The sequence below is a fragment of the Conger conger genome, chromosome 12, assembly GCF_963514075.1.
Source record: "Conger conger chromosome 12, fConCon1.1, whole genome shotgun sequence".
In the NCBI taxonomy this organism is placed as follows: Eukaryota; Metazoa; Chordata; class Actinopteri; order Anguilliformes; family Congridae; genus Conger; species Conger conger.
The window spans coordinates 750,667-774,766 of record NC_083771.1 but is presented as its reverse complement, the minus strand read 5'-3'; the positions used below and the strand labels follow the sequence as shown (position 1 = coordinate 774,766).

Sequence of the window (24,100 nt, the reverse complement as noted above, 5' to 3'; positions counted from 1 at the left end):
GAGAGGCGCACCGTTCCCGAACGCACTGCAATAACGGGTCGATGCTTGAAGCGGACGGAGCAAGCTCCTTCTCCGACTCCCTGTGCCAAAAATCCGTTTAATATATAGTCCCCTGATAGGGGACGTATCAGATATTAAACTGAAAAGAACAGATTTTTTTTTTTTTTTTTGTGGTGAAGCTCAGAGTCAAGGTCTTAGCGTTGGCTCAGAGTTTTACCTTTTTTTATTAAATCTACACTAGTTCTATATACGTATATACAACGGCGACGTTGTCCAAATCATTATCCAAATCAATCCCAGTCCAAATTCCAGTATCAATAAGTCCAAATCAATCCCCGAAGGACGCTACGCTAATCAGGGGAAAAAAAAGTAAAACCCCCGATCGCTCCTCACCACCAGGCCGAAGCCTGGCTTGAGAGCCGGTTTTATAAGCTCCAGGCCTAAGGCAGAGACCCAAGGGGATCCATGAACCATCATGGATCTTACCCTTGATCTTAGCCAAAAGGCCGAGAAGCGATAACCACAAACTGGCCCCTGCCGACGGCGCCCTCCCGGTGCCCCCGGACCGCGCTCGGGGCAGATGCCACCTGGCCCAGGAGCCGGCCCCCCTCCCCGCCTTCCCAAGAACCCTGCGCACGCACTGACTGGCCGGTCGGCGAGCTACCGTAACAGCCGGAATCAGCTTGCTCCTCCCACCAAGATACACTGTCCTCTACTGGCAGGCACAGCCACCAAAAACACTCAACACATACCGAGTACACTATTACGTACTTACTACCGAGTTACTTACTGAATAGCTGCTCTCTAGGCAGCGACCAAAGCTATTTAGCGAGCGGGGCATCAATCGCACGCGGCAAGCAGGCAATAAGTCAGAAACGAGCAAGTCGGCTCGGCTCATCGGCGACTCGCAAGCAACCCGCATACCTGTCGCACATTGCCGTCTGTCCTTAAACCGTTCGAAGCTGCCCCATCCTGTAGACGGAGCATCCAAAAATAGCACAAACTCAGGTGCGTTCCTCTCCACGGAAATCTTTAGTAAAATGTGGTTTTATTGGTTTTTTTACATTTCTTTACATTTTAAAATTCTTTTTCTTTTTTTTTTAAAACACACTAATTAACACAAAATAATCATTTAATCAAGAACTTAAACAAATGAAACAAAGACATCAAAGGAATGAAAACAAACTTAAAAAAAGAGTGATTACAAAATATTCCAAAGAGACCTTACAAAACTTAACAAAATCAATTTCAGCAATAAAGAAACTAAGGTGAATTAAAAGACGAGGAAATAGTAAAGAAAAAGTCCATTCCGCTCAGGTTTGGTTGTCCCGAGAGGCTTCTGTGTCCCTTCTGTGTCCCTTGGGGGGGTGGACTATATGATAAGTTCTTTCCAGTGGTCCACCCCCCACTTCTCTCTCGCCAGGTTCTTATTAGCGTGCATGTCCACCAGAATGCCGTCCTGGAGGAGGTTTTGGATCCTCCTCCGGAGAGTGACCAGGTCTACAGATGTTTTCTGGTAGACCTTGATGTTCCTCGTCTCCCACAGGACCTGCTTCACAGTGTTTATTATCCTCCACTGACGCTGGAGCACGGTGGTCTTGCATCCCCCCGGCGGACCGTAGAGGATGCCCTCAGCCATCAGGGAGGACCTTGGCAGGAACCTGCTCAGGGAGACAGAGGAACAAACAAGGCCCCAGACCCGCCTGGCCACGGAGCACTCCCAGAACAGGTGGTGGATGTGTTCTGAGTCAGTGCATCCGTGGGGGCAGCGTTCGGTCAGGGCTAAGTGCCGGCGATACATAAATGTTCTAGTGGGGAGACACCTATGGGCTGTCATCCAGGCAATGTCTTTTTGTTTGTTTGTAAGACACTTGTGTGTTACATTTGCCCAGATGACTTGCGGGTCCAGGTCTGGCCGCCCCTCGGGAGCGTTACAATTTCTCCAGATCTTAAATGAGCCATAATCATTTTATAGCTCCACGAGGTTAGGCCAGCCCTGGGCAGACCCGTCCTGTAGGCAAAGTCCTTCAGGGCTCGATAGACATAGGGGGGGTCCCAGCTGTAGGGTATGGTGAGGTCCAGCACACCCAAGCCCATTGCTCTGAGGAAGGGGGTGGCATAGTACCTGGCAAAGGTACCAGAGGCCTTACCCACCTTCCCTGCATTCTGGACAAGGGTGGCCAGACCCTGCACCATAATGATGTTGACAATGTCTGGGACCCCCCGCCCCCCATTCCGCTCCTCTTTGAGGAGGGTGACACGTTTCAGCTTTTCCATGGTGCTCCCCCAGACAAAGCGGAAAGCCATCCGGGTGATTAGCTTCCCGGTGGCTTTGTCTGGGGGAAACACCCTCCCCACATAGAGCAGAATGGGTAGGACAATTGCCTTCAGGACAAGGATCTTACCCGCCATGGTCAAGGGCCGTGCAGTCCAGCTCCTGATTTTATTTTGGACGTGGCGGAGGGCTCCCTCCCAGCTGGTTCTCCCTCCTCCGTCAGCCTGGAAGGTCACCCCCAGGAGCTTGATGGTATTCCTACGTACAGGGAAGGAAACGGTCAGCTCCTCACTCCAATATGGAGACAGAAACAGTTCACTCTTGTCCCTGTTGACCAGGGCGCCAGTGGCCACACAGAAGTCGTCCAACACCTTGGTGGCACAAGCGATAGAACGACTATCTGTGGCGACGATGGCAATGTCGTCCATGTACGCCATCACCTTTAGCCGTTCCCCCCCCGCTCCAGGGAGTGGATAGCCCACCACCCCTGGATTGGCCCTAATGGCCTGGAGGAACGGTTCCAGGTAGATGATGTACAGGAGAGATGCTAGAGGGCACCCCTGCCTGACGCCAGACCTGACATCGAAGGGGGCAGAGGGCTGTCGATTAACAACCACTCTGCCCGTTATGTCTGTCAGGCAGATCTTTGTCCAGCGCAGGAGGGGGCCAGGAATGTTCATTTTCTCTAGCACTCTCTCCAAGCACACATGACTCACCCGGTCAAATGCCTTCTCTTGATCGAGACTGAGAAGGCACAAGGGGGACCTCCGCTCCCCGGAGTGGATGATTAGATCCCTCGCAAGGAGCAGGTTGTCATTTATGGACCTCCCCTGTACACTGCAGGTCTGGTCCGGTCCGATCACCGATGTTATCAGGCCTTGGAACCTCCCCATCAGCGCCTTCGCCATGATCTTATAATCGACTGAGAGGAGGTTGATCGGCCGCCAGTTGTACCCTATTTACAACACAATTTACAAACATACATACAAACAAACACCAAAAAAAGGGGGGAAGAACAGGGCAACCCACCCACCTAATAAACGACAACAAAACACAACCTTTCTTTGCACAAAACTTGGAGAGGCGCACTGTTCCTGCACGCACTGCAATAACGGGTCGATGCTTGAAGCGGACGGAGCAAGCTCCTTCTCCGACTCCCTGTGCCAAAAATCCGTTTAATATATAGTCCCCTGATAGGGGACGTATCAGATATTAAACTGATAAGAATAGATTTTTTGTTTTTAAAGGTTTTTATTGTATCAATACATTTCAAAATTACAATACATTATTTTTGCAAGGGCAAGTCATTACAGGAATAAATAACAAATCTTAAATAACAAAATCACAAAATTACATTCCAGTAAAATCATATACAGAAATACAATAAAAGGTATGTAATTTTATTAAAATTCCCACCATAACCCCTTACCCTTCCCTTTTTTTATTGATAAAACCACACAAAACTGTTTAAAATAACCAACAAGATCCTTAAAAAAGATGACCTTTGTACCGGGCAGCACACAGTGCGGGCCGACCAGATGGCCTGTTTAAAGCAGTTTATTGCCAGCCACAGGCACCTCCACTTGCGTGTGTCCATTCCCCTGCCCACACCATAGAGTACAGTCTGGCACTGCAGGGTCCTTCCCGCTCCCAGCAGCAGCTGGATCAGGGGCCCGCACTGTGTCCAGAGGGTCCTTGCCACCGGGCAGTCCCACAGGCAGTGGCGGACCGACTCTTCCTCTCCACACCTGGGCCAAGGGCACTTTGCAGTCCTGGCCAGTCTCCGGGCATGCAGCACTCCTTGGACCGGGAGGACCCCATGCGCCGCCAGCCAGGCCAGGGGCCTCTGCGACCAAAACATACACAATGTCGATTTGCTCCAGCCCTGATTTGCAATCTCACTCAGAGTTTTTCATGAAACTTGAGAGCCCTGATATAGAGAGAGAACAGCAAGGGCCCAAGCACAGATCCTTGTGGTACTCTGTATCTAACCCTGGATTGATTAGAGGAGTCATTGTTAAAGTGCACAAATTGATATTGGTCCGATAGATATGATCTAAACAAAGAGAGAGCCTGTCCACGGAGGCCTACAAGTAGAGATGCAGCCACTGTCAGAAGTGAGGAGTAGGTCATTGAGTACTTTTACCGGGGCTGTTTCAGTGCTGTGGAAATTTTCTGACATCAACGTTGAGCCACAGTGATGAGTTTTGATACAATTTAATATTCCAGACATGGACTGTTTTCCTTGTTGCAGTCCCAAAATCCATGTATCTGTTCGGCTTTAAACTGGGGACCTTTAGCGTGAGAAGCTAGCATTATAAGCACACCACAACCGAAACCGCATTTCAGCAAGATATTGCAAAGTAATTGCTTTGAATGCTAAGTCATGAAATTTTTTTCTGTGGAAGCACGTTTTCCAGCCCAAATAATTCCGGTATTAAGCTTGATGTGACGTTTCTGCAGTGTAGTGGTTATCATGTTTGTCAAGAACGACAAAAGTCCTTGGTTTGAAATGAAGCAGAAACAACTTTTTCCACTGTAAACACTGCCAAAGCACATTGCGATGAACAAGGATTTGTGGGTGTGGGTGACATCAATTTATGGATTAACAAGATGGTTCTTTGGGCGTAATGTACTCAGGCTAATTGTCAGGAGATAGATGGGTTGGTTCACGTAGAGACTTTCTGACATTAACCGTGAGCCACAGTGATGAGTTTTTAAGCAATTTGATATCCAGGCATGTGCTGAGTTCCACGTTGCAATCCCAAAAGCCAAGTATCTGCTTGTGAGGCTAACGTGATAAACAGTACACAACCAAAACCAAATGCCAGCAAGGTTTCATACGATTTGCTTTTAATACTAAGTTATGAAAATTGCAACAAAAAAATAGTGTTGAAGCACTCTTTCCCTGCTAGCTAGTGGCTATCATGTTTGCCAAGAACGCTAAAGGTTCTCGGTTCAAAACCGAGCAGAAACAGCTTTCACATTGGCCAAGCACACTTGAGATAACTAAGGATTCATGGGTCAAGTGATCTTTTTGATTAACAATGTAGCTCTTCTGGCATAAATTACTCGGGCTAATTGTCAGGAGATAGGTTCAAGTACAGATCGATGTTTGAACTTTTCTGATATCGACGTTGAGCCACAGAGAGAAGTTTTACGCAATTATAATAATAAACTTTATTTATAAAGTACATTTAAAACAACCATGGTTGACCAAAGTGCTGTACAAAACCAGGCAATAAAATTAAAGATAAAATGAAATAAAATGAGATAAAAAGAAATAAAATGAAATGAAATGAAATGAAATACATGTACATTATCTGGATTCCCCATTTATGTCTGACATAAAGGCCTCACTAAAAAGGTGGGTTTTTAACAAGGATTTAAAAACAACTATGTTTTGGGCAGATTTAATATGTGGCGTTAAGCTCTTTCCACAACTTGGGGCCAGCTACCTCAAAGGCCCGGTCACCCCTCCTAGCTCTCCTCGACATAGGGACATCTAAAAGTTGCTGATTGCATGATCTAAGTGATCTAGCTGGGGTATACATATTGACGAGTTCAGACAAGTACGTAGGTGCTAGACCATTCATTGCCTTAAAAACAAATAATAAAATTTTAAAATTTATTCTGTAACGGACAGGAAGCCAATGTAGGGATGACAGTGCTGGTGTAATATGTTCCCGTTTCTTTTTGCCAGTCAGAAGGCGGGCAGCAGCGTTCTGCACTAGCTGCAGACGGCAGAGAGAGGACTGGTCTAAGCCTATATACAGAGAATTGCAGTAATTGATATTCCAGACATGGACTGTGTTGCTTGGTGCAGTCCCAAATTCCATGTTTCTGCTTGGCTTTAAACTGGGGACCTTTTGCGTGAGAAGCTCACGTTATAAGCACGACACAACCGAAACCGCATGGCAGCAAAATATATTAATTGCTTTGAATGCTCAGTCATGAAAATTGCACAATTTCTTTGTGTTGAAGCATGTTTTCCTGCCAAAATAACTCCGGTATTGAGCTTGATGTGACGTTTCTGCAGTGTAGTGGCTATCATGTTTGTCAAGAACGCTAAAGGTTCTTGGTTCAAAACCGAGCAGAAACAGCTTTTTCCACTGTTAGCACTGCCAAAGCACATTGCGATGAACAAGGATTTGTGGGTGTGGGTGACTTCAATTCATGGATTAACAAGATGGTTCTTTGGGCATAATGTACTCAGGCTAATTGTCAGATCATAGATAGATTCCAGTAGAGACCAATGTTTGAACTTTTCTGATGTCAATGTTGAGCCACAGAGAGATGTTTTACGCAATTTGATACTCCAGACATGCGCTGTGTTCCTCCTTGCAAACTCAAAAGCCATGTTTCTGCCCAGTTTGTAAGCAGGGACCTCTCACGTGTGAGGCTAATGTGATAACCACTACACAACCGAAACCGCATGCCAGCAAGGTTTCATACGAATTGCTTTTAATACTAAGTTATGAAAATTGCAACAAAAAAAAATTGTGTTGAAGCACGTTTCCCTGCAAGCTAGTGGCTATCATGTTTGCCAAGAACGCTAAAGGTTCTCGGTTCAAAACCGAGCAGAAACAGGTTTCACATTGGCCAAGCACACTTGAGATAACTAAGGATTCCTGGGTCAAGTGATCTTTTGGATTAACAACGTAGCTCTTCTGGCATAAATTACTCGGGCTAATTGTCAGGAGATAGGTTCAAGTACAGATCGATGTTTGAACTTTTCTGATATCGACGTTGAGCCACAGAGAGAAGTTTTACGCAATTGATATTCCAGACATGGACTGTGTTGCTTGGTGCAGTCCCAAATTCCATGTTTCTGCTTGGCTTTAAACTGGGGACCTTTTGCGTGAGAAGCTCACGTTATAAGCACGACACAACCGAAACCGCATGGCAGCAAGATAGCATTCAAAGTAATTCATATAAGTCATGAAAATTGCACAATCTTTTTGTGTTGAAGCACGTTTTCCTGCCAAAATAACTCCGGTATTGAGCTTGATGTGAAGTTTTTGCAGTGTAGTGGCTATCATGTTTGCCAAGAACGCCTTGGTTTGAGACAGAGCAGAAACAGCTTTTTCACTATAAGCACTGCTTTAGCACACCTGCGATGAACAAGGATTTGTGGGTGTGCGTGACATGAATTTATGGATTTAGAAGATGGTTCTTCTGGCATAATGTTCTCAGGATAATTGTCAGATTCATAGATAGGTTCAGGTAGAGACCAATGTTTGAAATTTTTTTACATCAACGTTGAGCCACAGAGAGAAATTTTATGCAATTTGATATTCCAGACATGCGCTTTGTTTCTCGTTGCAATCCCAAAAGCCATGTTTCTGCCCAGTTTGGGGACCTTTGTCTTTTGAGGCTAATGTAATAAGCACAATACACAAGGAACCATATGCCAGCAAGATATAATAATAATTTATTTTAATGCTTAGTTACAAAAAGTGCCCATTCTTTTTACATGTTTTCCTGCAAAAGGAAATCTCAGATAATGAGCTTGATGTGTAGTTTCTGCAGTGTCGTGCCTAAAACTTATATTTGTGGCTCAACGTTGATATCTGAAAGGTTTGAACTTATCTCCAGACAATTAGTCTTTGTACTTCATGCTAGAAGAATTTGTTAATCCATAAATTCATGTCACCCACACCCACAAATCCTGGTTCATCACAAGTGTGCTTTGGTAGTTCTTGCTCAACTTTAAACTGAGGACCTTTTGTTTTCTTGGGAAACGTGATAGCCACTCCACTGCAGAAACTACACATCAAACTCATGGTCTGAGATTTCCTTTTGCCGCTGTCAGGGTTTCCCAACTCATTTTCCAGCCAGTACCTTTTTTTGGCTCACGTGTGCAGATTGCTGCCTTGGTTAATTGGTAACCAGGTGCAGTCTAATTACCAAACCAGTTATCCATTATTGGTAGGCAGGGCCTACTCTATTTAAGCCTCATTTTCCCTCCATTCTGGGTTTGTGTGTTTCATTTTGCTTCAGACACTGAGCCAATGCCCAGCAGCACAGATATTTTAAAAGACATTCAGCATTTCTCTTGTTTTAGGATAAAGATTAGGATTTTGTCTGATTATGCCCTGTTCAGGTTCTCTTCCTAAGCTGTGTTACTCTGTATTCAGGTGGCTCTATCAATTTTCTCGAATATCCTCTCTCCTTCTAAAGCTCTCCACTTATTCTATAGAAACTGTGTTTGGAAGTGCCTAAGTCTAAATGGACTCTTACCATTTTCCCTTTCTCCTCTTGTGGTTCCCCTAGATTCTATTGGTGGTTATCAAATGTCCTGTGGTTAACTGTGAAGGTTCCCTTTTCGGTTGTGTCTGTTCCTCCATCCCCACTCCCTTATAGCAGGAAAACATGCTTCAACACAAAATCATTGTGCAATTTTCAGAACTTTTAATTAAATGCAACTAATATGATGCCTTGCTGCCATGTGGTTTCAAAAGTATCATGGCTATCGCATTTGCCTCACACGAGACTGGTCCCCAGTTAGAAACTGGGCAGAGACCTGGCTTTTGGGATTGCAATGAGGAACAGTTGCATGTCTGGAGTATCAAATTGCCTCAAACCTATATCTTTATACCTATACTTATGTCATGCCAGAAGAACTCCTTTGTTACTCCATAAATTCACATCACACACCCACAAATCCTTATTTATCACAAATGTGCTTAGCCAGTGCTTTCAACCCTCTGGGGTCTGAAGGCAAAATGAGAACTAATGACTGCCACACTCTGACATTTGTCAATTTAATCAACTTTATATATCCAAAGTGTGTAATGTAATTATTTTCAGCACAAACTCCGCTACAATCATATGAGAACAGCAAGTAGGACTGAATCATTTCTGGGTTGTAAATTGCTCTAGAATCACACATTCAAACCCTCAGTTTTGAACCCGTCCAGGAATGTTGCAAAAGCCTGCACTAACCAATTGTAACGATGTTAGGGTTGCTGACATTTGTTCATCTTGGTCTTGGGTCTCGAAGATATTGTAGTAAATCCAATTAGAAATATAAAATATAAGGCTGAGTAAGTAGGCTTTTCACACTTGGCCTGACCCCTCCCTACCTCTAAGAGAATGCCTTTCCACAAAGCAATACTCGGTGAGCCATTTCAAAGACAAATACATATTTTGATTCAGGAACTTATTGAAATCACCTCACAATCTACATACAATGAAGATGCAATTCACAAATATCCCAAATGTGCCCTTTTAGCTGTCCGCAAAGGGGGACATCACCCGGAGTGTTCTGTTTCTTCCCAATGTCCATCCTGCACAGCATGCACCTCTTGCGACCATACGACGCCACCTTGTTGACATCCAGAGTCTGTGTGGCTGGAGGCACAGGCACATGATCATACATGGCCTGTTGAGATTCCTTGGGTTCCGTCTCTGAGACACCACACAGCTGTGCAGTGAGCTCCTCCATAAGTGCCACTGCTTCCTGTTCCAGTGATGACAGTTCTTTGTATAGCATGTAAGAATTTGTTGCAGCACTGTCCAAAATAATAAATCCTGTGTGTGTGTCTATATAGCCTACAAACAAAGGTGCCTCTTTACCTTTAAAAATGCAGAGGTATTATTTTGAGATGTAATTGTAAGAATCCTTCATGAATTCAGAACAGAGTGGGAACTTACAAACACGCATTACTGACTATTCAGAAAAACACGGGTTTTAATACAGCACACATTTAACAGTATGATCGTAAGACATGCACTTCCTCTTGCAGTTGGTCTGTTTAGCAAAGTATTTTCCCTCTGCCATTTCCCCAAACGTAGGTAAAGTGCATTAATATTGATTGTGCTGCAAGTACAACCAGTTTTAGAATCCTGCCTAAGCCACTACACATCACATACAGTCAAATAATTATTTGATCCCTTGCTGATTTTTGTAGGTTTGCCCACTTACAAAGAATGGATTTGTGTAGAATTTTAATCATAGGTGCATTTTAACATTGAGAGACAGAATATCACAAAATAATCCACAATAACAACATCATACTTTTTATAAATTTATTACCGTATTTTTGCATGAAATAAATATTTGATCCCCTACCAATCAGCAATAATTCTGGCTCCCACAGACCAGTTAGTTTTCCATTAAGAAGCACTCCTAATCTCAGCTCATTACCCAAAACACCTGTGTCAACTCGCTACATCATTATGTAGCTGTATAAAAGACACCTGTCCACACAATCAGATTCCAACATTTGTACCATGGCCAAGACAAAGGAGCTGTCTAAGGACATCAGGAACAAAATTGTAGACCTGCACAAGGCTGGGATGGGCTACAAGAAAATAACTTCTCACCAAGCTGCTTGTTTAACAACTGTTGGAGCAATTATTAGAAAATGGAAGAAACACAAACTCACCGCCAATCTCCCTCGGTCTGGGGCTCCACGCAAGATCTCGCCTCATGGGATATCAATGATCATGAGAGAGGTCAGGGATCAGCCCAGTACTACACAGGAGGAGCTTGTTAATGACCTGAAGGCAGTTGGGACCACAGTCATGAAGAGAACCGTCAGTAACACACTACACTGTGAAGGATTAAAATCCTGCTGCGCGCGCAAGGTTCCTCTGCTGAAGAAGGCACATGTACAGGCCCATCTGAAGTTTGCCAAAGAACACCTGGATGATCCAGAGGAGGCTTGGGAGAAGGTGATGTGGTCAGATGAGACCAAAATAGAGCTATTTGGCATCAACTCGACTCGCCGTGTTTGGAGGAAGAGAAATGCTGAGTACAACCCCAAGAACACCATCCCCACTGTGAAGCATGGAGGTGGAAACCTTATGCTTTGGGGGTGTTTCTCAGCTAAGGGGACAGGACGACTTCACCGTATCGAGGGGAGGATGAATGGGGCCATGTACCAGGAAATTTTGGGTAACAACCTCCTTCCCTCAGTGAGAGCACTGAAAATGGGTTGTGGATGGGTCTTCCAACGTGACAATGACCCAAAACATACGGCCAAGGCAACAAAGGAGTGGCTCAAAAAGAAGCATGTTAAGGTCCTGGAGTGGCCTAGCCAGTCTCCAGACCTAAATCCCATCAAATCTGTGGAGGGAGCTGAAGCTTTGAGTTGCCAAGCGACAGCCTCGGAACCTTAACCTTAAGGATTTGGAGAGGATCTGCAAAGAGCAAAGACCAAAATCCCTCCCCAAGATCTGTGCAAACCTGATGAAAAACTACAACAAACGTCTGACCTCTGTGCTTGCCAACAAAGGTTTCTCCACCAAGTCCTATTGTTCTATGGATCAAATACTTATTTCATATGAAATTTATAAAATGTATATGTTATTGTGGTTTATTTTGTGATATTCTGTCTCTATGTTAAAATGTACCTATAATTAAAATTCTACACAGTTCCATTCTTTGTAAGTGGGCAAACCTACAAAATCAGCAAGGGATCAAATAATTATTGCTCCCATTGTATGTATTATTTTGAGATTCAATGGTGAGAGTGTGGTAATTTACAAATGTGCATATTACTTTATATTCAAAGTTGGAGAAGTTGCAGTCCACATGCAGGAAATGCATTTACTCATGAAGTTGTTTTTCAGCTGGTTCCTTTTGCTGTTCAGAATGACACTGCTCTTTGTCACTGTCGATAGCTGATGAGTTGTTTTGCTTCTTCCACAAGGCATACAGCACCTGAAGTCCAGTCATTCGTGCCATTTTCAGTAATGAAGAAGTGACTAAGCCTATGCTTCACTGTGTGATTATCAAGCTTTACAGTAGGCGGTCTTGCTCAGGGCATCACCCCTCCCCTGCCAGAGAATAATCATCACCCCGTGTCAATATGGATGAGATGGGTCACAATTTGTGCTGAACAAAACTTGCATATGTGTTATGTACAACCCTGAGAACCCAGATGCAGACCAAGGGATATTCCAAAACATAGTTTTACAGTCCAAAGCCAAGAGATCACAAGACAACCAAGCCAAAATGAGATGCAAAAGGAAAGTTGAAAAAGCAATGAGGTCAAAATCCAGGAAATTAAAGGGCAAAGGTACATACGGGGTAGGCAATCAAAGTCAAAAAGGCATTTCATGCCCCATTAAAAGGAAAACATTTTAAAAATAAAAATTTAAAATGTTGGAGATATAGTGGCCTGTTTGGTTGTACTTTGATGGAGGTGGAGCTGGTTTGTTTGGGCAGAGAGGGAGGTTTTTGGGGTTTCCTTGGCGTTGAGTGGAACTGTTCTTTTGGCTTGTTTCACGTGGCACGCTATTGCTGGGTGGGGAGTTTCTGGGGTGCTGCTTCAGTTGGATCTTAATCTTTTGCCCCTTTTTGATTTAGCCTTTTGCCAAGGTGTTATGGTGTCTTCAGAATTAGTGGTTGAGGAGTCTGACCCCTCCACCATGATGGGTGTGTCGGAGTCAGGCTCCTCCTTAACGGTGATAATTCAAGATTGAGTGGCTTTGGTGTTGGGTTCCGGAGTTTGTTCTGCAGGGAAGGTGTTGTATTGTGCTCAGTGTTTGAAGGGGTGGGAGTGGGCAAGCTTGCACAGCTTGGGCATGCCGTAATAAGACATTACGCCCCGGTGTCTCCCCAGCGTGATGGTGCTGGGGATGTGACATACCCCCCGACTGCAGAGGGGTCGGGCTTGAGCTAGACCAGCCATTTCCTGGCCCCGGTCCAGACTCTGTCCTCATCCAGGACCCTCCAAGATCTGGATTTAACAATGCCGTACCTGCCTAACCACATCCTGCACAGCTTCATTATAAAACTGCAGTGACCACTTTGTTTTCCATGTCAGACAGGGGCTCTACCTCAAAGCTGGGGGGATTTCTGGAGTGGGGTTAGTGGAAGCTTCCATCTGTTTGTTTGATTGGTGTAAGGGGGGAATTTGAAAAGTACAAGTATGACTGCTTAATTTACATTTAGTACCCCCTTTGTTGTTGCTCCTCTCTCCAGCCACCTGGTTGGTTGTTTCCTCCCAACAGGCCCTGGGGTACCTGAAGGTTGGAGAGAGACGCGGTCAGGCCACTGGTACACTCTCCTCGCTCCAGGTACAGCTGTTCCAGGGGGGTCCGTGAACTGTGAGCTTGCACCAGCTGTGGTCAAGCCACGTCCTGGGAACGAAACCTGTCAGGTTAGGAGGAAAAAACCAGGTGGTAAAAGAAGGGGCAAAGGAGCCAGGAAAGGGAGGGAAAAAAGAGAGAGAGAGAAGGGACACAAAGCTCTAAGAAGCCTCTCAGAAACAGCCTAAAACCCAACAGGTTGATTCGTGCTGAAGAGAAACCCGAGCGAAATAAGACTAAGAACAGATTTTGTTTGTTTTTAAAAGGTTTTATTGTATCAATACATTAAAAGGACAATCCATTTTCTTTGCATGGGCATGTCATACACAGGAATAAATAACAATTCATAAATAACAAGATTACATGACAATAAAATCATATATTTACATATTTACATACAATAAAAGACCATTTACCCTGACCTTTTTTTATTTGTAAAACAGTCCTCATCCTCAGGGTTAAAATCTTGCTCAAGAGCTTAAAATCAAAATTTAAAAGGGTGATCGGACGCCAATTCTTAATATCCAACCTGTCCTCTTTTTTAAAAATTAAAGTGACCACCCCCTCTCTAAAACTCTTGGGCAACATTTTAAGATTTTCAAATTCATTAGAAATATTTAAAAGGTCTGATTCCAATAAATACCAAAAATTTTTGTAGAATTCCCAGGCTTTGCCTTTTTTAAAAGACTTACAACTGCATATTAGCTCTTCCCTCCCAATGCCTCTATCCTCCACCACCCCCTCTATAAAATTTAGCACCTCCCCCATCCTTTCCTCCTCTACCTCCTTTTCCCTAAATAAATTACCATAAAACTCCTCCACCACCCTCAGCATGCCATCGGTATCTGTATTTAAAACTCCATTCTCCCCCCTCAGACCCTTCATTAAAATACTTCTTGATAAAATCTTCTTAAAAAAATATCTCGAACATCTTTCTCCATCCTCAATCTCCTTCTCTCTACTCCTAAAAATGACGCTTTGGCATTTCTTTTCTGTTAAAATCTCCATCTCTTTTTTCACCTCTTCATATTCTTTATCAAAAGCAAACCCCATATTTATTAAATTCCCATATCTATTTAATCTTTTTTGTAGTCCCACCCACACCCTCCTCTCCTTTGCTTTTTTCTCCCTCGCCCGGGTCTCATAAAAACACTGGAGGGTCCGCCATTCTTCATATACTTCATTAAAGGCCATCACTACGGCCGGGTCCTCCAACAACCGGCAGTTCAGTTTCCATATTCCCCTGCCGACTGCTACACCTGACTTCACAGCCAGGGAGCAGCACAGCAGGGAATGGTCTGAGTAGAATACCGGGCTCAGAGATGATGCCAGACCAGCAAAACCCCTGGCAAAGAGGAAGTCAATCCTCGATGCTCGGGATCCATCACTCGTGCGCCAGGTAAAACCCTCCTGCCCCGGGTTAAGAGCAGAATAAATATCCGTGAGTTTAAAATCATTGATTAAATTCTTCAAATAAAAGGATGTCTTATCCATTTTAAAATCCTCCCCTACTCCCCTCCCTGTTTAAAACACAATTAAAATCCCCAAGCAATAGCAGAGGAGCTCGCCCTAAAAGATATGGAGGAAGCTCCTGAAGGAGCTCCCAGCGCTCCTGCTTCCCCTGGGGGCAATAAATATTTAAGAGGTTAAAAGTCATTTCATTAAAAGAGAGAGATACTGATAAAACTCTGCGTGTTCTCACCACTGTGCTCCCCTTCACCTCAATGTTTCTGTTCTTCACCAGCACTGCCACACCATCCGCCCGATTGGAGTGGGAGCCGCTCCAGAGAGACGGCCCCTGCTGCCATAGGTCCTCCCACATCCTGTAGGAGGAGCGATATGGCAGCCCACACTCCTGTAGGCAAATCACATCCGCTTGCACACTTTCCAAAGCACACAACACAGATCTTGCCCGCTTTAATGTCCTCACGCTGCATACATTAATGGTTGCCACCATGAGGGGCATGTGCTGGGAAGCCATTGTGTCAAAATTAAAGATTAGGGGTAGAACAGGCAGAAGAAATTAAAACCACCACAAAGTTAAAAGAAATGCCATACTCACCATCACTTTAAAACCCCACTGCCACCTGCTGGTGACCCAGCAGATGACGATGGTTCAGTCTCGGAGATATAGGGGGCCTGGTTTTGTCCCTGGTCCGGGTAGATTGGGGAGGAGCCCGATGACCCGCTATCTGACAGCCCAGCCATCAGGCCCCACCTCTCCCTCACCCCCCTTTTCTTTTTCCCCGCCCCTTCAGTTCCAGTCTCTGCACCTCTTTTACGGACAATTCCTTCCACCAACATTTCCTCATCACTCTCCCCCTCTGTTACAGTCTCCATGAAGACTGCGTCAGAGTCGGAGTCAGAGTACAGAGACTCGACGGGTTCACAGGCCATTTCTTTCTCCCTGTTCTCCCCCTCCTTCACTTCCACCTCCTCACCTGCACCTTCTTTCCCGGCCACGCCCACACTCATTCCCTCATTAACTCTCACATTCTCTCCACCTGCCTCTCCCTCCTTCTCTCCCACATTCTCACCAACACCATTCCCTCCAGCCACGCCCACACTCGTTCCCTCATTTACTCCCCCATTCTCACCTGCACTCTTCCCACCAGCCACGCCCACACTCATTCCCTCGTTTGCTCCCCCATTCACTCCACCTGGCTCTCCCTCATTCTCTCCCACATTCTCACTCACTCCACTCATTTCAGCCACACCTTGACCACCATTTTCACCTTCTGCCCCTTCTTGGGCTTCCTCTTGCTTCTCCTCCTGCTCCTTCCTCATGGCCTCCCCCTCCTCCCGCTGCCTCTCCCGGGCGTCAGCCCTCGCCTGCTTGGCCCTGTTCGCGTAGGAATCAGGGCAATCTCTGAACAGGTGGTCTGAAGACCTGCAGAGATTGCACCTGATTCCATTTACGCACTCAGCCGCGAGATGCCCCACCTCCCTGCACCTGTTACAGAAAATGACCTGGCAGGCCTCTGCCAGATGGCCATAGGCCCCACACTTCCTACAAAGTTTTGGCTGGCCCTGGTAAAACACCAGCCCCCTGTTCTCCCCCAGAACGATAAGGGAGGGCAGATGTCTTAACCCCCCATATCCATTCTTGTCCTCCACCAATTTTACCGGGACCTTCCAACTCCCAGTCCAAATCCCATCCATATCCATTATTTTCTGGGCTGGCCCCCTCACCAGGCAGTAGTTCCTTAGCCAGGCCACCAGGTCTTCCGACTCCACCGTCTCATTATACATCTTAAAAACGATGTATTTTACCGAGTCATCTGTGAGCCTCTCAATGTCGAACATTGAGAAGCTCTCCTTAATGTTTTCAATTGAGTTCCAGAAGGAACCCAACAGCTGAGGGGTGCGGAAGCTTACATCAAAGCCCCGACCCCTCGGGAGCACAACCAAACAGTTTATGTCTCCCGGCACAAACTTTAAGGCTCCCATGAGCAGCTTCCTGGAGAAGTCCAAACGGGACATCTCCAGGAGCTTCCCTTCCTTCTCTCTAAGGGAGAACCGCACACAGCAGTGCCTCCGGGCGCCGACCCTAGCAGCCGCCATCCCGGATACGCCACCACACAAATTTCACCACACTACAAACAATTCTACACAGACCTCCAACAAACCAAGAAACAAAGAAAAGCACGCCCAAAAAGGGCCTTACCCTCCCGGAGGACCCCCTCACACATACCGAGTACACTATTACGTACTTACTACCGAGTTACTTACTGAATAGCTGCTCTCTAGGCAGCGACCAAAGCTATTTAGCGAGCGGGGCATGGACCGCACACGGCAAGCAGGCGATAAGCCAGAAACGAGCAAGTCGGCTCGGCTCATCGGCGACTCGCAAGCAACCCGCATACCTGTCGCACATTGCCGTCTGTCCTTAAACCGTTCGAAGCTGCCCCGTTCCTCTCCACGGAAATCTTTAATAAAAGGCGAAAGATTTGTGCGTGCTGAAGAGAAACCCGAGCGAAATGTGACCTTTCAGCGCACCAGGCGCCTCCGGCCCCCTTCCCAGCCACTCCCACTGACCCGGGGTTGCCACTGCCGCCAGCCGGCCGGCCGGACAGACAATCCGAGAGGGAAGGTGGGAAAAGCGAGACAGCGCAATAACAAACGGTTACGTCCCGCACACAAAACTACTACATCGTTTTGCTAAAAAACAGAGGCAAGCACACTTACAACAAGGGCACATATTCAGCCTATCTACAACACAATTTACATAGATACATACATACAAAAAAACAAACAAACAAAAAGGGGGAAGAACAGGGCAACCCACCCATCTAGTAAAGGACAACAAAACACAACCTTTTTTTGCACAAAACTTGGAGAGGCGCACCGTTCCCGAACGCACTGCAATAACGGGTCGATGCTTGAAGCGGACGGAGCAAGCTCCTTCTCCGACTCCCTGTGCCAAAAATCCGTTTAATATATAGTCCCCTGATAGGGGACGTATCAGATATTAAACTGATAAGAACAGATTTTTTTTTGTATTTAAATTATTTTATTGTCCGCTCAGACATCATTTTGCATACACACACTGTACAACAAAATCCAAAACACAAATCCTCTCTACATCTCTCTGTGACAGAAAAAAACCCCAAAACCCCACCCCTTCCCAACCAAGTCCCAAAGTCCCAAAACCCATTCTTTCCCCCTCCCCCTTCCCAACACATTCCCACCATACAAAACGCATTTCAAACCAAAAAATCTCAGAAAACAGAGACAGCAATACAAACCAAACAAGAAAACAAACAAAAACAGCCCTACACACAAAACCCTTCAAAAACCTTAACTCACCCCCTTCCACCGCTCCCATGCGGCGTGGAAACCCCACCTGAGCACCTCCCATCGGAAGCGCCGCTCCACCTCCGCCTCCACCATCCGCACCACCCCCCTCCCTGTCCACCCCGTCTTCACCGCTCCCCTCTCCCCCCGAGCCCCCCACAGCTTCTGCTTCGTCAGGCTCAGCAGCAGCAGCGTCTGGCACCCGGCCCTCCCCTTCTCCCTCCCCAACCCCTCTCCAAAAAACACTCCCTCCCGTGTCACCCCCCTTATGCTCCTGTACCTCCTCCCCATCAGCTGCCACACCTCCTGGGCAACAGGGCAGCCCCAGAAGACATGGGCCACGGTCTCTTCCTCCCTCCCACAGCCCTCCCTGGGACAGAACCTGTTCTGGGTCAGCCCGTGCCGGTACAGGACGTCCCTCACCGGCAGCCTCCCGTAGGCCACCAGCCAGTTCAGGTCCCTCAGGCGGTTCTCCAGTCCTTTCGGCTGGATAGCCGCCCACACCTCCCGCCCCACCGGCACTCCTGTCCCCCCCACCGGCCTCAACCGCTTTAGGGCCTTATACAGGGCCCTGTGGTGCAGCACCAGCTCCCTGTCTGCACACTCCTCGTGTCTCCTGGCCCAGCGCCCCACCTGCGCATAATGAGCAGGGGCCACCTGCCCCCTCGGCACCCTGTTGTCCCACCCCACCAAAAACCGCACATTAGACGAAAACCAAAAACGAACAAAATACTGAAACTTATGCCGTTGTGGGGAAACCAAAGAAACACACAAATTACAATAAAACAAAACATCTAACTTGAGGGGAAGGTGAAGCACATCCCTCCCTCCCTCCTCCACCGCCATATACATCACCTCCCTCCTCACATATTCGTAGCCTCCCCACAAAAACTTAAACGCCGCCCGCACCATCTCCCTCTTAAGCCGCACGGGCACCGGAAAAACACAGGCCAAATAAATTAAGGAGGGCAGGATGTCGGCCTTTAGGACCAGGGCCCTCCCAGACAGTGTGAGCCGGCGTGTGGACCAAAGGCCTAATTTGGCCTTCACGCCCGCCACCCTCTTCTCCCAGTTCCTCACCGCGTCCCTCCTTACCCCCTCCCCAAACTCCACCCCCAGAACCTTCACTGGCTCTGAACTTACCTGCAGCCCACACTGTCTATCCTTTCTCCCCTTCCACACCCCTAAATATTTCATGGTGGACTTTTCCAGGTTGATAACGGCTCCCGCCCCCCTGGCAAAATCCCCCACCACCTCCATCGCCCTTCGCACACTCCTGTCCCCCTCCAGAAACAGGCACACGTCGTCGGCGTATAACGCCACCTTCAAAGCCTCCCCCCCCGCCCCTGGCATTGGCACCCCTTTGATCCCTCCATCTCTCCGTATTGCCTCTGCCACCGGCTCCACGTATAGTACAAAGAGGAGGGGTGATAAGGGGCACCCCTGCCTTACCCCCCCCCCTCTGCCACACCATATCCCCCAAATGCCCGTTAACCCCTACCCTACTCCCCACACCCCTATACAGCAGCTGCAGCCACCTCAAAAAACCCTCCCCAAAACCCAAACGTGCTAAAACCCCAAACAGAAAATTGTGGCTGACCCTGTCGAAAGCCTTCTCCATATCCAGCGCAACCAACATCAATGGCAGGTTCCTCTCCTCCACCCAGCACAAGATGTCCCGCGTGAGCTGGAGGTTCCATGCCACCGATCTTCCCTCCACCCCACAGGTCTGGTCCTCCCCCACCAGGAACGGCATGGCCAAACTCAGCCGACCCGCCAGTGCCCGGGCGATGAGCTTGTAGTCGACGCCCAGAAGTGTTATCGGGCGCCAGTTTTTTAACTCAAGCTCATCGCCCTTCTTCCGCAGCATGACCACCACTCCCTCCTTCATCGATGGGGCGAGCTCCCCCTTCTCAAATATCTCCCCCACGACATCCAAAAAGTCTGGGCCCACCATCTCCCAGAATTTAGAATAGAATTCCTTAGGAATCCCATCCTTCCCCGGGGCCTTCCCTCCCTTCATCCCGGAGAGTGCCTTTCTGAGCTCCTCCGAGCTGAAGGGCACCTCCAGGACTGCCCTCACTCCCTCCGGCACCCTCTGCTCCACCAGACCCAGAAACCTCTCAGAGGCACTCCTGTCCACCTCTCTTTCCCCGAAAAGGTGAGAGTAATAGCAGGAGGCCACCCTCAGCATCTCCTGCGTTCCTCTATGCACCCTCCCGTCCTCCCCCCTCAGCCCTTCCATCACCCTCTTTGCCCTCATCGCCCTCACCCTCTGAAAGAAATACGAGGAGCAGGTCTCGTCTTTATCATATTTCTCTCCCTGGCTCTTAAAAGCCAGGGAGCGCGCCTTGTCCTCGTGCAGAGCCCTCAGCTCTGCCTTTAACAACTCCCACCTCCCCTCATCAAACTCCCCCCCATTGTTCCATCCCACATAGAGCCCCTCTAGCTCCCTTTGGAGCTTAAGGGAGTACCTCTGCTCCCTCCGTTTCTTTCCCTGGCAGTAGGATATAGCTAAAGCCTTCAGCTTCCTCCACCCCCTGTACGCCTCCCTGAAGCGTACACCAAAGGCTTCCTCCTCCAGGATCTGTGTATTCATGCGCCAGCACCCTCTCCCAAACGCTGGCGCATCCCACCCCACTGTCACCACCACCCCGCTGTGATCTGAAAAAAAAAGCGGGATCACCTTGGCCGCCTTCACCCTCTGCCCCCCCGGAACAAAAACAAAATCAAGACGGGACCTGGCCCCCCTGCTGTTCCCCCAGGTAAGCCCAGGTTCCCTTGGCCACACCTCCCTAAACCCGTCCTTCAGGGAGAACCTCCCCAACACCCCTTTCAGGTGTGCTGCCGAAGCATCTGGTGCCTCAAAAGAAACATTAAAATCCCCCCCCATCACTACATACCTGCTCGTGGCACACACCTGCTCCAGAGACAAAAAAAACCCCTTTCACCTTTGTAGCAAGGCTGGAGCGTACACACTCACAAACCTTAGCTTGATTCCCCTCCAATCCCTGTCAACCACGAGAACCCTCCCCTGAACCCATGAGAACACATTTATAATTTCTATCTCCCTCCCTCCAAACAAAATTCCCACCCCGGAAGAATGTACCCCTCCCACACTCCAAAAAGAAAGCCCCCTCTTCCACTCAAAAGCAAATTTCTGAGTGTCCTCACTGGACCTCAGGTGCACCTCCTGCACAAAACAAACGAAAAATCTCTGTAATGTCAAAAAATGAAAAACCGCCCTCCTCTTTCCATCCTTTCTCAAACCCCTCACATTACAGGTCAGTACAGTTAATTTTTCTGCCAGGACGGGACCCTTGTGAAAAGCAAAAAACCTCCACCCTCCCAGCCTCACAGGCCAAACCCCCCCCCCCCTCCCTCCCCCTTCCTCCTCACAGTCCAAAAACGGTACCTCGTTTGGGGCCCTCTGTTTGACCGGCCCCTCGTCGTACCCACACTCGGACAGGGGGGAAGCCATGTCCCACACCAGGCTCTCACTGCTCGACACGTCAGTGGAGTCCCCAGAGTCCAGGTGCAATCCCCCCCTGACCACGCCGAGCCTGACCTTCTTCTTCTTCTCCTTCTCCATCCCTGGAGATCCGCTCTCCCCGCTGGTGCTCTCCACCGCCAGCTCCTCTGTGGCCTCCGCCCACGTGAGGGTGCGGCTGCGCTTCACCCCTCCCTCCAGGCCTCCTTCCTCAGCCCCAGCTGCCCCTGCCACAAGGGCTCCCTCTGGGGGTGCCTTTCCTGCCACCACCTCTGCCCCGCCCGGGGCCGGCACTGCTCTGCCTGCCGTCGCCTCTCCCCTCCTGCCCCGAGGACGTGGGGTGGGGCCCACCTCTCCCGATGACGGCACTGATGAAATCGAGGCCTCCAGCTCCGACTCCTCCACCACCTCCTCACCCGCCTTTTCCGCTGCAGGAGCTGCCTCCGACGCTACCTTTCTTCCCTGTCTCGGCGCTCCCTCCTCCTCTCCTCCAGGGGGCGCTGCATCGGCAGGAGCAGCACTGCCCTGCTCCTGTCCCCGTTCCTCTGCCTGGCTCTGCTGCTCTTCCTGCTGCGCTTCCTCCTCCCCTCCACCAGGGGGAGCTGGCTGTCCTCCGGCTGCCTCGGCGTAAGTGCGCCTCCGGGCGGGGCAGTCCCGGATCAGGTGTTCCAGGCTCCCGCACAGATGGCACTTCCTTCCTCTGGGGCACTCGCGTGCCGCATGGCCTTCCTCCCCACATGCCAAACAAACAAAGGAGCTGCAGTCCTTTGACATGTGGCCGTATTTGAGGCATCTCCTGCAGTATGTGGGCAGCCCTGGTCCAATAGGTCCAATGTAACATCATATAGACCTCTTCCCTGGTGATCTTGCACACAGTACATGCGCTCGACTCCCACACCGAAAAAATCTTTAAATACCCTCAGAATGATGTAACGTAGGTCAACCGTTCCTCTCCTCTCCGCCTCCACCTGCAGCCGAATGGTGTTCCTCCTCTTTAATCCTCCGCCCTCCATTTCCGGTCCTGGGGCTGTCATGGTCCCTCGAATCGCTCCCGCAAGTCCTTGAATCGCCGAAAGTTGTAAACTGATAAGAACAGATACTACACTTGATCTTAGCCAAAAGGCCGAGAAGCGATAACCACAAACTGGCCCCTGCCGACGGCGCCCTCCCGGTGCCCCCGGACCGCGCTCGGGGCAGATGTCACCTGGCCCCGGACCGGGCCCCCCTCCCCCGCCTTCCCAAGAACCCTGCGCACGCACTGACTGGCCGGACTCAGCTTGCTCCTCCCACCAAGATCCACTGTCCTCTGCCGGCAGGCACAGCCGCCAAAAGACACTCAACACATACCGGGTACGCTATTATGTACTTACTACCGAGTTACTTACTGAATAGCTGCTCTCGAGGCAGCGACCTAAGCTATTTAGCGAGCGGGGCATGGACCGCACGCGGCAAGCAGGCGATAAGTCAGAAACGAGCAAGTCGGCTCGGCTCATCGGCGACTCGCAAGCAACCCGCATACCTGTCGCACATTGCCGTCTGTCCTTAAACCGTTCGAAGCTGCCCCGTCCTGTGGACGGAGCATCCAAAAATAGCACAAACTCAGGTGCGTTCCTCTCCACGGAAATCTTTAGTAAAAGGCGAAAGATTTGTGCGTGCTGAAGAGAAACCCGAGCGAAATGTGACCTTTCAGCGCACCAGGCGCCTCCGGCCCCCTTCCCAGCCACTCCCACTGACCTGGGGTTGCCACTGCCGCCAGCCGGCCGGACAGACAATCCGAGAGGGAAGGTGGGAAAAGCGAGACAGCGCAATAACAAACTACTACATCGTTTTGCTAAAAAACAGAGGCAAGCACACTAACAACAAGGGCACATATTCGCCCTATTTACAACACAATTCACTTACACGCATATACACACACACACACACACACCAAAAAACAGGGACAGGGCAACCCGCCCACCCAATAAATAAATAAACAAACAAACAAACAAACAAACAACCTTTTTTTGCACAAAACTTGGAGAGGCGCACCGTTCCCGAACGCACTGCAATAACGGGTCGATGCTTGAAGCGGACGGAGCAAGCTCCTTCTCCGACTCCCTGTGCCAAAAATCCGTTTAATATATAGTCCCCTGATAGGGGACGTATCAGATATTAAACTGATAAGAACAGATTTTTTGTATTTAAATTATTTTATTGTCCGCTCAGACATCATTTTACATACACACACTGTACAACAAAATCCAAACACATAACCTCTCTACATCTCTCTGTAACAGAAAAAAAAACCAGGCTCAGCAGCAGCAGCGTCTGAAACCCGGCCCTCCCCATCGATGGGGCGAGCTCCCCCTTTTCGAATATCTCCCCCACGACATCCAAAAAGTCTGGGCCCACCATCTCCCAGAATTTAGAATAGAATTCCTTAGGAATCCCATCCTTCCCCGGGGCCTTCCCTCCCTTCATCCCGGAGAGTGCCTTTCTGATCTCCTCCG

General features: G+C 48.5%; 2 non-coding genes and 5 pseudogenes across 2 annotated transcripts; all 7 read right to left on the bottom strand.

Annotated features, from left to right (window-relative positions):
• Positions 1-195, bottom strand: LOC133106546 (U2 spliceosomal RNA). Its single transcript, XR_009704546.1, has one exon. It is a non-coding gene; the product is annotated as a U2 spliceosomal RNA (small nuclear RNA).
• Positions 196-3,353: 3,158 nt separating this feature from the next.
• On the bottom strand, positions 3,354-3,526 carry LOC133106548 (U2 spliceosomal RNA; annotated as a pseudogene).
• A 13,706-nt stretch (positions 3,527-17,232) lies between these two features.
• LOC133106116 (U5 spliceosomal RNA) lies at positions 17,233-17,292 on the bottom strand (annotated as a pseudogene).
• A 366-nt stretch (positions 17,293-17,658) lies between these two features.
• Positions 17,659-17,833, bottom strand: LOC133106422 (U2 spliceosomal RNA; annotated as a pseudogene).
• A 4,818-nt stretch (positions 17,834-22,651) lies between these two features.
• LOC133106564 (U2 spliceosomal RNA) lies at positions 22,652-22,743 on the bottom strand (annotated as a pseudogene).
• A 423-nt stretch (positions 22,744-23,166) lies between these two features.
• Positions 23,167-23,283, bottom strand: LOC133105732 (U5 spliceosomal RNA). Its single transcript, XR_009703926.1, has one exon. It is a non-coding gene; the product is annotated as a U5 spliceosomal RNA (small nuclear RNA).
• Positions 23,284-23,628: 345 nt separating this feature from the next.
• On the bottom strand, positions 23,629-23,800 carry LOC133106411 (U2 spliceosomal RNA; annotated as a pseudogene).
• Between the last annotated feature and the right edge of the window lie 300 nt (positions 23,801-24,100).